The sequence below is a fragment of the Felis catus genome, chromosome C1, assembly GCF_018350175.1.
Source record: "Felis catus isolate Fca126 chromosome C1, F.catus_Fca126_mat1.0, whole genome shotgun sequence".
Classification (NCBI taxonomy): Eukaryota; Metazoa; Chordata; class Mammalia; order Carnivora; family Felidae; genus Felis; species Felis catus.
The window spans coordinates 219,232,646-219,250,192 of NC_058375.1; positions in this window are offsets into that span (position 1 = coordinate 219,232,646).

Below are 17,547 nucleotides of genomic sequence, written 5' to 3' on the forward strand. Positions count from 1 at the left end.
GACAGCGTGAGCGGGGAAGGGGTAGAGAGGGGGGAGACACAGAATCCAAAGCAGGCTCCAGCTCTGAGCTGTCAGCACAGAGCCCGACGTGGGGCTCGAACTCACGAACCACGAGATCATGACCTGAGCTGAGATCATGACCTGAGTTGAAGTCTGTCGCTTAACTGACTGAGCCACCCAGGTGCCCTGGTCATGAATATTTAGTAAAGAGGGGTCATCTCCACTGGAAACAATCCCCACCCAGTCTTGGTTCTCTGCTTGTCCAAGGGAAGAAGAATTACCTTTGGGCACATGCTACCGCTTCTGGGAGGCAGGTGCTCAGGACGGCTGGCCTTCCCAAGCTGTCCTAATCCTCCACCTGGAGGATTCTGTAGACCTGCAGAGCATGACCTTCAGCGTCCTTGACCCCTTGACCGTGGACTTTCCTGGGGTCCCCAGGGCAGGGGAGCCACTTGGTGGCAGAGGGGGCCGTTGGTCTCAGTGGGCACCAGACAACATGTGATGGGTTCCACTTAGGCTCTGAGCTCTCTTCTTGTCCCACGACAGAATTTCCCAGGAGAAGTTACTTTTGAGAGATTTTATGTACAGTGGCAGGACACCTCCATTCCAGTCCCACACCCCAGTGAAATAGTTCCAGGAATCTAAGTGTGGTGCCCTTACACCGATGGGACAGCAAGTGCCCTGAGGTAAGATAAGGGGCAACCCCAGCCTCAGGGGTGGGAGCACCACGTCCATCTCACGGCCCCGGCTTCCCTCTTTCTCCCACTTTGCGAACTGCAGCCGCCGATGGGGCGCAGACAGGGTGGTGAGGCCCCAGGGTGCTCTCGGTGCTATGCACACTCTTAGCTGGGCTGCATTCCTCGCAGACATCCAGAGTCCTCTCTTCGCCTCCTTCTAGTTGATGGCAGAACTCAGTTCCTTGCAGGGGAAGGACCAAGCTTCTCAGCATCTAGAAGTGGGAGTTCGCCAAATGGCTGTTCGCAGGAGAATCTCTCTGGCCTCTAGACCATTTGCTCCAGGGCTCACCTGATTGGGTCAGGCCCATCCAGGATCATCTCCCTTTGGAAGGTGTGGCCCATTCTCAGGAGGAGGGGACTCACAGCGTGGACACCCAGGGTCAGGGAGCCACACTGGGGCTCTCCCTGCCTCCCCTCTGTGTCCCACATGGCAGAGTGTCAGAGTAACTCAGTCCTCGCTCGGTGCTCAGCCTCTGGAACAGCACGGTCCATGTATTTGCCCCTGTCCCGGTGCCTCCTTCCTGATGTTCCACGTCTTCCACACTCTTGTGCATAGAGAACATCCTTCTAGAGTTGCTGTGCTGGTGATAACCTCCTGAGTCTTCCTTCATCGAGCACATCTTTGGTTCCCTTCTGTTCCTAAAGGGTAATCTTGCCGGAGATGAATTCGGAGGTGCTGAGCCCCTCCCTGCTGGTCTCCAGGATTTCTGGTGAGATGCCCTCTGTCATTCCAACTGTCTCCCCCTCTCTGGGTAAGGAATCAATCCCCCTGTGCTGATTTCAAGACTTTTGCTTTGTCCTTAGTTTTCTAAAGTTTGGTTGTGATGCATTTTGGCAGGAGGCTCTTTGAATTTTTCCTGGTTGGGCTTTTGTTCAGCTTCGTGAATCTCTAGGTTTATGTATTTTGCCAAATTTGGGAAACGTTCGGCCATTATTTCTTTGAGTACTTTTTTGGGGTCCTCCTCCTCCTTCTCACCTCCTGAGAGTTCCGTGTCCCCCACGTTCGATCTTGGTGCGTTCCCACAGGGTCCCTGAGGCTCCGTGGTGGGGCTTCACAGGCTGACTTTCTCCCTGTGGTTCAGATTGAACAATTTCTCTTTTCCTCTTCTCAGGTTCACTGACTCTCCTGCGTGTTCTCCTGTGGTGCCAAGCTCATCCACTGGAGCTTTCCTTTAGTGTTTCAGTTACTGTTTGTTCCAAGTATCAACGGACTTGGGTCATACCTTTATTTAAATACCTTACATATAGCTTTTAAACTGGTCTATTTCTCACCACGTCCTTCCATCCCATATTGCAAACCTCGCTTCCTAAGGCGGCAAACGTCTTTCGGTGATCATCGTGCACTTTTTTTATTTTATTTTTTTTAATGTTTATTTATTTTTTAGAGACAAAGTCAGAGGGTGAGCGGGGGAGGGGCAGAGAGAGAGGGAGACACAGAACCTGAAGCAGGCTCCGGGCTCCGAGCTGTCAGTGCAGAGCCTGATGCAGGGCTCCAACTCACGGACCGTGAGATCATGACCTGAGCCAAAGTCGGGCGCTTAACTGACTGAGCCACCCAGGAGCCCCTAATCACGCACTTTTAAAGCCACAAAACCAAGCCTCCAGAAACACTGTACATTTGGAATGGGTTGGCCCCACCCTCGGGATCCAGAGAGCCCTGGTTCATAACCTCCTTGCAGTGAGCCTTTGGGGGCCTCCACTAAAATACACAAGCCATCCCTCGGGACAGCTTGATGGCGAGGCCAAGCGTGAGGCCTCTCCCACTACTGCTGGTGTTGGTCTTAATTTAAAGATCCCAAAGTAGAGCCTGGAGTTCTGGGTAGGACCTCTGTTGGGGTCCGGTGCCTCCCTCCCAAACGAACGAGCAGTCTGGGTTAGGAAACAATCTTCGTTCAGTCGGCCATGCTTAAACATGGCTGCTGCACCCTGACTCTGATGCTCAAACACCCACATTTCAAGTGCTAGCGTGACTTTGACCTTTAGCGTGTGTTCTGAAACCGAAAGCCTGTTCTATTCTGACATTGCCCCCACTGCGTGCAACAAGACGTGTGCATCTGTCTCCTACTGCTGATGGGATGCACTCCGAGGATAGACACGTTTTCTTTTTTCTCTTTCTTTCTTTCTTCTTTCTTCCTTTCTTTTAAGTCATCTGGAAATCAGACTGAGAAGGTTCTCCAGTTAACTTTGCCACATCTGGGTGCTAGTGATTCACGAAGAGGCAGTCTCGTTCTGGTTCTCATTTCAAGTGATGTTTACAAGGAGTTTAAGTGGTTGCCTCTCAAAGAGTCCTCTTTAATATATGGCCACTTGCTTCTCACAGAGCCCGGCTTTTCCTTTTAAAAGCAGAATAACATTTTCCACAACCATATCTTAGGGAAACACTGGAAGGATTAAGGAAACTCCTATTTGCAAATCAATTTCAGATCGACTGGTCTGAAAGTATAAGATGTTGTTATTTTATTTGCTAATTAAAACCATTTCCTAAAAGTTTGCTTTCCTGCCTGATTTGAATAACAAAGGGAAACAGAGATAGAACCACATCTGTTGAATCTTCTCGAATATTTCTGAATAGGGGCGGAGGGAAAACATGAGACACCAAGAGCGTGACGCACAGACACTGAGGAAACCGTCAATGTGCTGACTGGCAGATGGTTGAAGCCAAATGAACAAATGTGTTTCTATTTCTGCTGCAATTAAGCCTTTACTCTCCAACCTCAAGTGCAGGCGACCTGGGGTTGGCTTTTCCTCTTTTACGACAGGACTGAACCAGGGTTACCACGCTCCGCGTTCCTTGCTCAGCCACCCTTCCTCCTTCTCTCCATCCTCACTTTTAATTCCCAACTAAAACAATGCTGATTACATCAGAATCGCCAAAGATTAAAAGGAAAAGGAAACGGATGGACATACAGCAGATTCGTGTTGTTACAAGAGCCTCTCGCTGAATGCAAGGTTTCGGAGGTCTTTCATTTAAACGGTGCGATTGGTGATCTCACATTGCCAACTCAGCCAACAAATGTGCTTTCAAACTTTCCATTTCCACCACTTGTCACCTTAGACACCAGCGCCCTTTCGGACTCCTGTCTTGTGTCCTTAATCACGCCTGTCCAAGTATGGACAGAAACGACTCCAGACCTGAGAGGGACTGCAGTGTCTCTGCTCTGACAGACACATCTTGCATGGTTGCTGTTTAAGGAACCACCTTTCTGGAAGCCAGGGGTGCCGAGGAAACGGCCCTGGACAGACAGTTGGTCCTGGCAACTTGGTCTTTCTGTCTGGAAGCCTGAACAAGAAACTTCCAGAGGGGGACAGCTCTCCCCAGGGGCTGCTGCTGGCATCGGGTGTGGTTGACCAGCTCTCCAGCTGAAGGGCTGGATGTTTGGGAGACAGGGTGCGTGGGACGGGGCATGACTCTCTCCCGCCTTCAGGTGGCAGCAGGAAATCACACCTCCCCCGTGTCCATCCTAGTGACAAGCCATCTGGGTGGGACTGACACCTCCCTTGGTTCCAGTAAATATGGCTCGATCCACCCCTAACCCCGTTTTCGGCCTCAGACAATTGGTCACAGGTCCTGCTGCAGCCTCCTGAGTACTAATCGCAGAACTCATTGCTGCCATTGCTTTTACTGCTGTGTGCCAGCTACTGGGCTTGGATCCCCACCTCCAACTTCTCATAAAGTGTGAAATGCTTCTGTACGGGAGGGGAAGGAGGAGGGGAGGGAGAGGGGGAGGGAGAGGAGGGAGGGTGAAGAGGGAGGAGGGAGAAGGGGAAGGAGGAGGTGAAGAGGGAGGAGAGGAGAAGGAGGAGGAGGGAGGGGGGAAGGAGAAGGGAGGAGGGAAAGGAGGAGGGGGAGGTGAAAAGGGAGGAAGAGGAAGGGGAGGAGGGAGGAGGGGGAAAGAGGAGGGAAGAGAAGGGGAAGGAGGAGGCAGAGGTGAAGAGGGAGGAAGAGGAGGAGGAGGGGGAGGGAGGAAGGGGAAGAAGAAGGGGGAGGAGGAGGGAGAGGAGGGGAAGGAAGAGGGGGAGAAGGGGAAGGAGGAGACGGAGGTGAAAAGGGAGGAAGAGGAGCGGGAGGAGGGGGAAGGAGGGAGGAGGGGGGAGGAGGAGGGGGAGAGGAGGAGGGAGAGGATGAGGAAGACTAAGCCACGGGGGTATATGGCAGCTGGGTGATTTGTGCTGGGAAGCGGGGAGGGGCCAGGACAGAGACTAAGCCTTCACACCTTTCTCCTCTTCCACTCACCTTTCTGCTTCTTTCCTCTGCGCCTGCTTCCTGGTCTCATGTAAGCTCACACACCCTTGCTCCCCCGGCCCCAGGCTATCATAGTTCCTTCAGCCAATACCTCTGTTTCCAGAATTTCCTCGTCTAAATCCTCCAACCCTCATTACCAGAAGCAACTCCTTCTCGCAGTCTTTAGGCAATCAAGCTCAACCACCTGGGCCCGGCATCCCACCCCTCCCAAGTCTGACCCTGCCCACATCCCGACCACTTCCCTCCAGCTCCCGACACCAAGCCCCCTTCCTAGGGGATTGCTCTGCTCACGATCCCGAGGACACCTCTGGCCCCTCCACCACGCGCCTGGTCGCCCAGGAGAAACCGCGGGCTGCCCCTGTCCCTGGAGGACTTTCCTGCCTGCCCTCCTCCTGCTCCCAGGCTGCCCGCCTCGGGAGCCAGTGCACGCGCTGGACACACGGGCTCTCGGCATGCGCTGCCCGCGTCGCCCCTGCGGCCCTTCAGGTGTCTCGTGTGGTGGTCTGGCTGTTCTCGCCAACCAGTCTGAGCACTTGCTGCGGTCAGAACACCTGGCCTTTTTCCGTCTCCCCAACAACGACTTCTCGGTCCTCCCTTTGACTGACTGAGCCTCCTTGGGGTCCTCAGCAGGGTGCCTCAGCCCTTCTGCCCTTATGGGCGCCCTCCCTGATGTACAGGGCGCACGGCTGGTTTCCGGGACACTTGTCACTCGTTCCATCTGTCCTAGGAAGCCTGAGCCCTGCTTGCAGAGCTTCTGTGATCTCGGGGGTCCCCTGAGCAGGAGGGGGTGGGGCCCGGGCTGATGGGGGTCTGGGCCTCCCCCTCCTCCCCTTACCCTGCACTGAGCACTTACGGGAGCCTGTTCAGAACCCAGCTCTGAAGCTTACTCTCCACATGGCCCCTGGGGAACCTGTGCAACCACACTGATGTTTCCTTCTCCTCACCTGTAAACTGGAGAGAATCTCAGCCCTGCCTCGAGGGGCCCTGCGGGGATAGAAGGAGTCTGTGCACAGGTTGCTGGCGTTTCTTCATGGGATGGATGGGGCTGTGGACGCTGGCCTTGGCCCTCACACCCCTCCTACGCTTGGAGTTCACAGTCTCTTTGAGGTTATAGCACGTCCTTGGCAAGAGTTCTGAGCCAGCTGCAGCCAAGTCAGCATCGTTTCCTCCTTGATGGGGCTCTGATGATGTGTCCTCAGTCCCCGTGGACATCAGAATCATCCCCTCTTGCTGGGAGCATGTGACAGCGGTGAACCTCGGGAAAGCACAGTGAGTGGTTACAGGTGTTTCCTCTGTGCCCAGCCCCCACAGGAGCCAGGGCAGCCCCAGACATTAGGCCCCCATCGCAGACAGCTCTAGGGGTAGTGGGCCCCAACACCCCCTGGGACCTTTCTCCCTGGGCTGGGCCATCCGGCTGCAGCTCAGCCACCGTCAGGATCACCTAATCCAACCAGATGTGGGCTTCTCTTTTAACGAGGTGAGCCAGGGAGAGCCCACAAGACGTTGGCACCAGGGACAGGTGGGAATCTGACGACGCGAAGCACAGGTAAAACTGAAAATGTTCAGTATGGGGAAATGTGGGCAAAAGTGTGTGCCTAACAGTGTGTGCTGAGCTGTTTCTCAGAAATAAAGCCCAAGATCTTGGCTTGAGATAAAACGGGCAGAGTAGGCCCACCACTGAGAAGAAGGATGATTTGGTCAAGTTTGGGGCTTAACTGACAAATTGTGATGCTATGCAGTTATCCACTGGAGAAGCACTGTGGAGGGTGGTGGTGAGGACATCAACCCAGGCACCCCGGGCGGGAGGAGCTGATCCAGAGCAACCTGGCGGAATCCCAGCTCTCATTTGCTTATGTGTCATTTCTTTGTCACGCTCTATTTTCTCAGAGACTTGCTTGACTTTTGCCTTCCAAATGCTCTGTTGAGACGTTTATTTCAGGAATCGTGTATTGTTGCTGGGTTACTTTTCTGTTGTCTAAGATCTCGCTCTCATTCTCTGTTCCTTTTTGAATCATCTTGTTCTTGTTTCGAAGACGAAAATATTTTTTCACTCTGAAAACAGATATTATTCATTGAAATATTTTTATTCCCCCAATTATTTCCATTTCTTCTAGTAGCGATGCTTTCGAGTTACCTGGGTTGGCATTTTACACCCCTTCTCTATTTCATTCCTTAAACTTCCAGATAAAAAGTCTATATTTAATGTCTGGGTCTTAGTTTTTGTATCTATGTGTAACTGTATCTAGTGAAAAAAAGGACTACTCTATACCATACTGAATTGACTTCTTTCCAGTCTTTATGTAGCTGATCTAGGCTTAAATGGTAAACTGAATTGGGTTATAGTGGCCAATATCAAAAGGCTAATTGAGGATTAATTATACTGAACATAATTCATGCTATGGTGTGGTTCTCTTTGTATTAAGTAGCGTTTCATGCAAGAACCACCACCACAGTGCTCTCATATCCCAACTCCCCCGATTTGCAGCAAAGCCACCCCACTCCCTCAGGTACACCTGCTGTGAGACATGGTGTTTCCCACAGAGTTCGCACATGTTATGTGGTGCTGGGCACTTTGTCTTCTTTTTAAAAATTTTAAAAAATCTTTTAAAAGTTTATTTATTTTTGAGAGTGAGAGAGACAGAGCACAAACAGGGGAGGGGAAGAGAGAGAGACACACACAGAATCCGAAACAGGCTCCAGGCTCTGAGTTGTCAGAAAAGAGCCCGTCACAGGGCTTGAACTGACGAACCATGAGATCATGACCTGAGCCGAAGTTGGACGCTCAACCGACTGAGCCACCCAGGCGCCCCTACACCTTGTCCTCATGCCATGGTGAATCTATCATGTTCAAGGGCATGAGAATATGTCCTCGCCATGTGCAGGAGAAATGTGCGACCCAGAGAGAAAGGCAGAGGACTGGGGGTCTGCCCACGTGACTTATAACTCCAGCATTCAAACATTCGCTTACTCAAAACTCCGAGAGACTGATCCAGACATCTGCAGTATTTTTTTTTTTTTTCACTCAGAATTGTGGAGGAAGCTTAGTAGTTGGGAGACTCTGGCTCAAATGGATCCCGGCTTTCACTGGCTCTGTGAGAGCTTAGGAAAGCGGCTTGCTCTCTCCAGGCCTTTCCACAAAAGGATGGAGATCAGGCCATCTGCTCTTCAGCACTGTGATGCAGACTGGTGATCGGGGGAGTGGATGGCATGAGAGAGGGATACCGGGCAGCATGCCCACCCTGGCCTCCACAAACTCTTTTATTTCCAGGAATCCAGCCTTTCTATCTACAAGGTGTCAGATTAGTCACCAAGACCTTCCCCAGGAAAGGGGGCTTATCAAGAGCTTTCAAAAGCAAGGTAGGAAGTCACAATTCACCTCGGATTCCATCCTCCTCTGTTATCAACCTCCTTCACTGGTTATTCAAAGAAGACTTTGAAGAGAACATTTTTTTAAAAAATGTCTTTATTTGCCCAAAATGGAAAGCATGAGCTCACTAGACCCAGAGCTGGGATTTCACTTTAGTTTCAGCAGAAAGGATAAATCAGCTCCTTGGTAACAAAGCCCATTAAACACACACACGTTCACAAACACCAAGTGGACCCGGGCAGAACCACTGGCATTTAATTCTAAACAAACACTTCCTGGGGCGCCTGGGTGGCGCAGTCGGTTAAGCGTCCGACTTCAGCCAGGTCATGATCTCGCAGTCCGTGGGTTCGAGCCCTGCGTCAGGCTCTGGGCTGATGGCTCAGAGCCTGGAGCCTGTTTCCGATTCTGTGTCTCCCTCTCTCTCTGCCCCTCCCCCGTTCATGCTCTGTCTCTCTCTGTCCCAAAAATAAATAAAAGTTGAAAAAAAAATTAAAAAAAAATAAACAAACACTTCCTGGTCCACGTTGAGGACTTTTCTAAAGCAATGTACATTTGACCCCATTTCAGTTCAAGAGGAGTTTCATTAGCACCTACGTATGGTGAGTGTTTTGGTACCTTTTGCCGGGGGTGTGGAGCATGTGTGTCTAGGCGGGTATGAGTTTTCCCCTTCAGGAAGCACATAGCCTTGTGGTGAAGACAAGACCGCCTCGCATTGGATCATCTGGAGTAATCGAGATCATCTGAATAACAGTAGTTAACGCTGACTGGGCTCTTGCTTTGCATCAAGCCCTTTCAAGGCATTTCTAAGATTCATGAGGCTGCTGGCACAGATGGTCAGTACATGTTAGTAGCCACTCTCGTTCAGTGTCCTTGGAAGGGGCCGGCCCTCATGTAACTATTGACTGAAAAGACCTCAAATATCATCCGATATTTGACATCAAATATCATCCTTGAAAGGGGAGGAGGCGGCTCTGACCTTGGGCCTGAGGCTGACTCAGTGCTCTCATCTCAAACGAGCTTTGTGACCGTGGACATTTTAACTCCTTAGAACGGGAACAACCTAAGCACTCTCCAAAGCCAATCTCTGCGTCCCAATCTGCACAAATAATTTGCCTCTGCCTGCCTCTTGCCAGGTTTCCCGTTACCTTTGCAGCCTATGGAGTTGGCCCTGAGCTGGGAGGGCACGCAGCCTCTAAGCAGGGGTGAGGGTCACATGACCACTGGGAAATTCCCGATCTAGTCATCACAGAGACATGTCAGATCTCGAAAAGACCCATCCCTCTGACACCAAGATCCCACTGTCAGGTTTTCATGTTGAGTTGGCCTCCATTAGTATTTTCATGGAATCGTCAACCCCTAAAGTTAGCAAGGGTTTTTTTCTTCAGATTTCTCAATTTTATACCTCAGACAGCAACTCTGAATGTCAAAGCCAGAGCAAACCAAAGTGGTTTTTTAACCAACAATGAGCAACTCGGATTTATTGGTGGCAAGAAATTTTACCGCTTCCTTTACCCCAGGTCCTAAAATGTCCTAGTGACCATTTCTTAAATTATTCCACTACTCTGCCTGGAGGTTGGAAGATTCAGGACTGGCTCTGCTGTAATTACGTAAACAGCATTTGAAAGATGTGGAATTGGGTTTCTCTGCAGTCTCACGCCCAGCAAGGCCAGTGCCTATAAAACTTGAAGGTATCGTGGACCAGCCCAACCACACCTTTTTTTAATTAAAAAAGTTTTTTTTTTTTTTTACCATTTATTCATTTTTGAGAGACAGAGAGAGACAGAGTGTGAGCAGAGGAAGGGCAGAGAGAGAGGGAGACACAGAATCTGAAGCAGGCTCCAGATGGGCTCTGAAGCACAGAGCCCGATGTGGGGCTCAAACCCACGAACCACGAGATCGTGACCTGAGCCGAAGTCAGACACTTAGCTGACTGAACCACCCAGGTGCCCCCCAATCACACCTTTTTAAAAAATACATTTTGGTAGTGAAAGTGAATAATTATTGATCTTAATGAGGCTTCATATATATCCATCAAAATTGTTGTGACATTTGGACAGAGGCTTCCCAGGGATCCCCAGCAAGATGCCAGATCTTAACCAGAAAAGAAACCAGCATGAATGAGGCTGCAAACACTAAAACACTCAATCCCAGTGCTTTGCACTTACCCTATGATATTGGCCCAGAAGGGAACTGTATTAGTTTCCTATCACTGTTGCAACAAATTACCACAAGCTTAGTGGTTTAAAACAACACAAATGTATTATCCTACAGTTCTGAGGTAAGAAGTCTGAAATGAGTCTCATGGGACTGAAATCAAGGGGGTCAACAGGGTTGTGTTTCTTCTGGAGGCCCCAGGGAAGAATCCATTTCCTGGCCTCTTCCAGCTTCTAGAGGCGCCTGCATTCCTTGGCTCATGGCCACATCACATCATCTGACTTCTGCTTTTGTTGTTCCATTGCCATCTCTCTGACTCAGACTGTCCTCCCTCCCTGTGATTACACTAAACCCACCTCAGTGATCTAGGATCATTTCCCCATCACAAGACCCTTAACATAATCACATCTGAAAAAGCCCCTTTTCCGTGTAAGGTAACATGTTCAGAAGTTCTGTGGATTAGGATGTGGACATCTTAGGGGGTCATTATTCTGCTTCCGTATGAAGAGTGTTCTAACTTAAAGGATGGTTTTGCTCCTTTTGGGAGAGGAATCATGGGGAGTGAAGTTCTGTTAGTCCCAGGGACCACTGTGGGATCAATTGTGGAGAGGAAACAGAGTCATTAAAGGAATGACCTAGATTACTCAAGGAAGTTCATGTGGGAATGAAAATGAGAACACTACCTAATACCTGCATTAGGTTTCACTCTTTTGCACTCCTTATCTTATTCATTCCTTCAACTTATTGAGGGTGTACCATTCTCACCCCAATGTATAGAAAAAGATACAGAGTCCACAAAAGTCCGAGTTACTTGCCAAAGATTGCATCTGTCGGAAGTGGTAGGGCCTAAATATAAATTGATGACTGAATGTGAATCTTTCCCTTTTATGGTGAGTTTAAATATTTCAGAATCATGGAAGCAGAAGTCCCAGATGATGCAAGGAAAGGACAAGAAAAGGAAATACAAGGTGTATAGATTGGGAAGGAAGACATCTGTCTTTATTTGCCGACGACATGGATGTCAATGTAGAAAATCCACAGGAATCTACCAAAACGCCCTCCTGGAATGAAGAAGCAATTATAGAGGGCTTGCAGGATACAAGAACAAAACACAAAAGCCAATCATTTTCTTTTTTTAATGTTTATTTATTTTTACAGAGACAAAGAGAGGAGAGAGACAGAGAGAGAGAATGAGCAAACATGGAAGGGTGGCAGAGAGAGAGAGAGGGAGAGAGAATCACAAGCAGGCTCCACGCCATCAGCACAGAGCCCGATGCAGGGCTCAATCTCATGACTGTGAGATCATGACCTGAACCGAAATCAAGAGTTGGATGCTTAACCGACCAAGTCACCCAGGAGCCCCACTTTCTTATACACCAGCAATGAACACATGGAATTTGAAATTAAAGACACAATACCACTTACATTAGCACTCCAAAAATATATACAGGTATAAATCTAACAAGATATGTATAAGATCTATATGAAGAAAATTATAAAACTCCAGTGAAAGAAATCCAAGAATTAAGTAATAAAGGTATTCCACATTCATGGATAGGAAGACTCAATATTGTCCACATGTCACTTCTTCCCAATTTGATCTATAGATTCAATCTTAATTAAACCTCAGCAAGTTATTTTATGGATACCAACAAATCGTTTCTGAAGTTTATATACAGGGGTAAAAGATCCAGAAAAACCAAGATAATACTAAAAAAGAATGAAGCTGGGGAACTGACACTACCCAACTTCAAGACTTACTATAAATCTACAGTAATCAAGATAGTGTTGTATTAGTGAAGAAATAGGCAAATCGATTAATGAAACAAAAGAGGAATCCCAGAAATAGAACCACACAAATATAAACTGATTTTTGGCAAAAGAACAAAGGAAATACAATGGAGCAAAATAGTTCTTTCAATAAATGGAGCTGAAAAACTGACATCCACATGCAAAAAAAAGTCAGTCTAGACACAAACCTTATACACTTCACAAAAATGACCTTGAACTGGGTCATAAACCTCAAGAAAAGGGCAAAACTAATTATTAACCTCCTAGAAAATAATGTAGGAGAACACATACATGACTTTGGTTTGACAATGGCTTTTAGGTACAACACCAAAAGCATAGTGCATGAAAGAATTGATCAGCTGAACTTCATCAAAAGTAAAAACTTCTGCTCTACAAAAGACACTATGAAGGGAGTGAGAAGATAAGCCACAGGCTGAAAGAACACATTTGCAAAAGAGACAACTTTTTAAATGTTCATTTATTTATTTTGAGAGAGAGAGTGAGAGAGAGAGCATGCATCTGCAAGAACAGAAGGGCAGAGAGAGAAAGAGAATGCCAAGAGGGCTCTGCATTGTCAGTGCAGAGCCCGACACAGGGCTCGATCTCTCCAACTGTGAGATCATGACCTGAGTCAGAATCAAGAGCCAGACACTTATCCAACTAAGCCACCCAAATGCCCCTGCAAAAGAAACATCTGATAAAGAACTGCTACTCAAAATACACAAAGAACTCTTAAAATTCAACAATAAGGAAAAAGATGGCCTAATTTTTAAAATGGGCCAAAGACTTTAACAGACACCTCATTAAGGAAGGTATATTGATGGTAAATAAGTTAAGATGCTCTATGTCACATGTTGTCGGGGAAATGCAAATGAAAACACTGAGACACCACACACCTGTCAGAATGGCCAACATCTAGAACAACAACACCAGAAACTCTCATTCATTGCTGGTGGGAATGCAAAATGGTACAGCTCCTTTAGAAGACAGTTTTCTGGTTTCTTATAAAGCTAAAACATACCCTTTCCATGTGGTCCAGTAAACATGCTCCTTGGTGTTCACCAAAATGAGTTGAAAACTTATGTTTGCACAAAAACCTCTAGATGAATGTTTATGCAGCTTTATTCATAATTGTAAAAATGGAACAATCAAGAAGCCTTCAGTGGGTGAATGAATAAATAAACTGTGGTACATCCAGACAATAGAATATTATCCAGCACTCCAAAGAGTTGAGCTAGCAAGCCATGAAAGTACCTGGAGGAAACTGAAACGCATACTACTAAATAAAAGTAGCCAATCTGAAAAGACTACATACAGTATGATCACGACTATATATAATTCTGGAAAAAGCTAAACTGTGGAGACAGTCAAAAGATCAATGGTTGGCAGGGCTGGGGAGGAGGGATAAGTAAGCAGAGAGTGGTGGAAATACTCTAATGGTGGATACATTTCACGATCCATTTGTCCAGACCCATAAAAGGCACAACACCAAGAGTGAATCTTAACATACACTATGGGCTTTAGGTGATGATGATGTGTCAGTGTAGGTTTACCAGTTGTAACGAGGGTACCACTCAGGTGGGAGATGATGATAATGGGTGTGCCTACGCAGGTGCGGAGCAGGGATGTCTGGGAATCTCCTCCTCTCGATTTTTCTGTGGCCCAACAACTCGTCTAAAAAAGAGTCTTAAGATGATCACGAAAGAAGATCCTTTCCATGGAAAGGAGGCATTTTTCATTAGCACTTTGCAGAGGAATGACCTTACTGGAAGGAACCATTAGGTCAAGACCCTCAGATACTGGAACGATGCGTTTTGCCTGTGATACAAAGGTCTGTAAGCCCATGATTCATGACGCCAACAATTTCCTGCTGATTCCTCTTAGTCTAAATCAATCTGACAACGTGAATTCTCTGTTTCATGTGCTCTTTAGATCCAGTCTTTTCACAGGACCATGCTTCATGATGTAAGCTGCAGACAATGCAAGTTTGTAAAGTATGATTAATGCGCCATGTGTCAGTGAACGGATCAAAGGTGGTGTGTGTGCGTGCTCTAATATGGTAGGATGTCCTTCCAAAAGTTCAGGGCTCTGGGGCTCCCTTCCCTACAGAGAAGAGGAGGGGAAACACAGCTCCACCGAAGAAGAGGAGGAAAATCAAAGGAAAATCTACACAGGATGAAATATTTTCATGATCCAAAAAGATAAGGAATGTTGGAATGAAAAGAAGAAAGGAGGCAAAGAACAAGCGTGAGCTGCCGTGGGACCAGCACTGGCTTCTCCTCTCTTTCTCTGGAAAGAAGTAAAGACGCCTGATGGCTCCTGGGTCCATACAGAACCCAACTCACAGGTGCTGTTCACCATCTATGTATGGGTCTGAAACAAATACAGACTCCAGGATAAATCACAAATGTGTGGGCTAGCGGTCCTACTCAATGCAGACTCTAGTTGTAAGAGTTCAGCTTCTCTGTGTTCTAGTTTCATTCTGGCAGTGCTGAACCAGCCCATGACTAGGTCCAGGAGGGCCCTGGCCACACGAGCTGGCACAAGGGAAAGGACCAAGTAGGGGACCTCCCCAAGGCCGCTTCCAAGAGCAGAATCATAGCCAGGGCGAGTGTGGTCCAGTGCTCCAAGGATCTCCTTGGAGTAGGGTGTCTATTTAATTTACTATTCAAAATGACATTTTTGAGAGTGAATGAGAATGCTCTAATACTCACACCGGGATGTGATTCACACTACCCATGAGGTGCCAGTCCCGTGTTGGTGCTGGAGATAGAAGAGGAGGAACAAGGACAGACTAGGGCTCCCTACAGATATGCCTGAGTCACCCTCTGCATGGACAGAGGTGGACAGGGCTCTGTCCATAGGGGTCCTGGATAGGATGCACAGTGTAGGGGTAGGGGGCACTTTATGATACTAGATTTTGTTGGGAAGGAATTCGCATTTGGAAAATCCCAGGAATCCCACCTTTAAGAACTTATAAATTATCTCTCCCTAAGACTAGTGACATTATTCTGACAGAGAGCCTCATCGGGTACAAGTTGAAGAAAAGCTCTTGCAATGAGTGATTGAGAAGATGACCTCACGGCTTCTGCTGGCCATGCACAGTCACAGCCTGGCGAGGCAGCCACGCCGCATATCTTCACGTGTGTGGGACAGTGGCCAGCAGGAGGGCAGCTGTGGTGAGGCCTCATTTGGAGAGGCCTTCAGGACTCAATGAGGGGAGTTCTGTTTCTGCTTGTGTTGTAAAAAGCGCACGAGAACATGTCCTCTCCTCCAACCATGAGAAGAAGGCAGGTAGTCTACAGGATCAAGATTAGTCTTCAGTCCCCGGATAGCTGAGGTCACAAGGCAATGGGTAAACTAAATTGCAAAGTGTGACAAGCCTCCTGAGGAGAGTCGGGGCACGTGGGTGAGTTCACGTTGGGTAGAGCATCGAAGGGTGTACTTAGCACACAAGCAGGCAGAAAAGAAACTGCTGAAATCCAGTGGTCGCTTTCCTTTTTTTTTTTTTAATTTCACAGAGAACAAGCCAGGGAGGGCAGAGGGAAAGAGAGAATCCCAAGCCCCGGATATGGGACTCCATCCCACGACACTGGGATCATGACCTGAGTCGAAATCAAGAGTCGGACACTCAACCGACAGGGCCACCCAGGCGCCCCAGAAATCCAGTGAGTTCTTAAATGCTGAATGTAGGTGTACTGGGTTGAAGGGCGGCCCCCTAGAAGCTCTACCCGTGTCCTGATCCATGGAATCTGCTACCCTACTTGGAAAAAGGGTCTTTGCAGATGTAATAGTTAAAGATCTTGAGGTGGAGACCAGCCTGGATTGTTCGAGTGAGTCCTGAACCCAGTGACAAGTTTCCTTATAAGGCACACGGAAGAGGGGAAGGACACAGAGGCAAAGGTGACGAGGGGCCGGGGCCAGAGGCAGAGACTGGAGTTGTGTAGGTACAAACCCAAGGGTGCCAGCAGGTGCCAGAAACTGGAAGAGGAGCATCGAGAGCGGGGTCTCCGTGGGGGGCACGGCCCGTCTTCATCTCAGACTTCTGCCTCCAGGGCTTTGAGAGAATAAATTTCTGTCGTCTCAAACCACGAAGTGTGTGGTGATTTGTCACAGTGGCCCTATGAACGAGTACCCTGTGCTGACATGACAGCGGAGACTCCCTGATAATTCCAGGCACAAGGGGAGTCTGTGCTCAATCACCAACTTTTTTCTCTGGGCCTCTACTGCTTACTTTCAAGAAAGATCAAGGCCAGGGAAACAGACCTGAGAATGTTCTCAGCGAGGCACAGGGACGATTCTCCTCCTGCTTCAGGGAGTCTTCTCTGCTGTGGAGCAAAGGCCAAGCTGGGACAGGGCTGGTCCCCAGGGCCCAGGAAGAGATGGTCTGCCTCAGGGGAGAGGAAGGGGCACCACCTCCCCTGGGAAAGCAAAACGGACACTTTTTAAGACCGATGAAAACTGAGTGAACTAATTCCCTGCCTACTTGCACCACAAAGAAATATTAGAGGAAGTTCTTCAGGCAGACACGGTATGAGATCAGCAGTATCAGGCACATATTTGGATCTACGCAAATGGATGAGGACTCTCAGAATTGGCAAAAATGGGTGAACGTAAAATTATATTTTAACCTTTTTCAAAGATAATCAATTATCTAAAACAAGTAACAACGTGTGGTAGAATTTAAAACATGTATAGACACAAAAACACAAACAGTAAGAAGGCAGAAATGGGGGGAGGGCCCTGGGGGGGGGGCTCAGTCGGTTGAGCTTCTGACTTTGACTCAGGTCATGATCTCACAGTTTGTGGGTTCGAGCCCTGCGTCAGGCTCTGTGCTGACAGCTCGGAGCCTGGAGCCTGCTTCTGATTCTGGGTCTGCCTCTCTATCTCTGCCCCTTTCCTGCTCACTCTCTCTCAAAAATAAATAAACATCAAAAATTTTTTAAAAAGAAGGCAGAAATGGAAGCATACCGTTGTTGACAGTATTTAAAGATAGATTGCGGTAGAGATGCATACTGAGATCTCCAGGACAACCATGTGTGGGAGGGAGATATTGTAGAAATAAGCCAAATGGAAGGTAGAACTGAATACACAAAAACATTTAATAAATCTAAAAGAAGGCAAGAAAATAGGACAAAAGGAACAAGGTACAGATGGAATAGATAGAAAGCAAACAAGATATAGATTTAAATTCAACCATATAACTGCTGACATTGAATGCAATCTCTCCATTTAAACATCAGAAACCAATATTG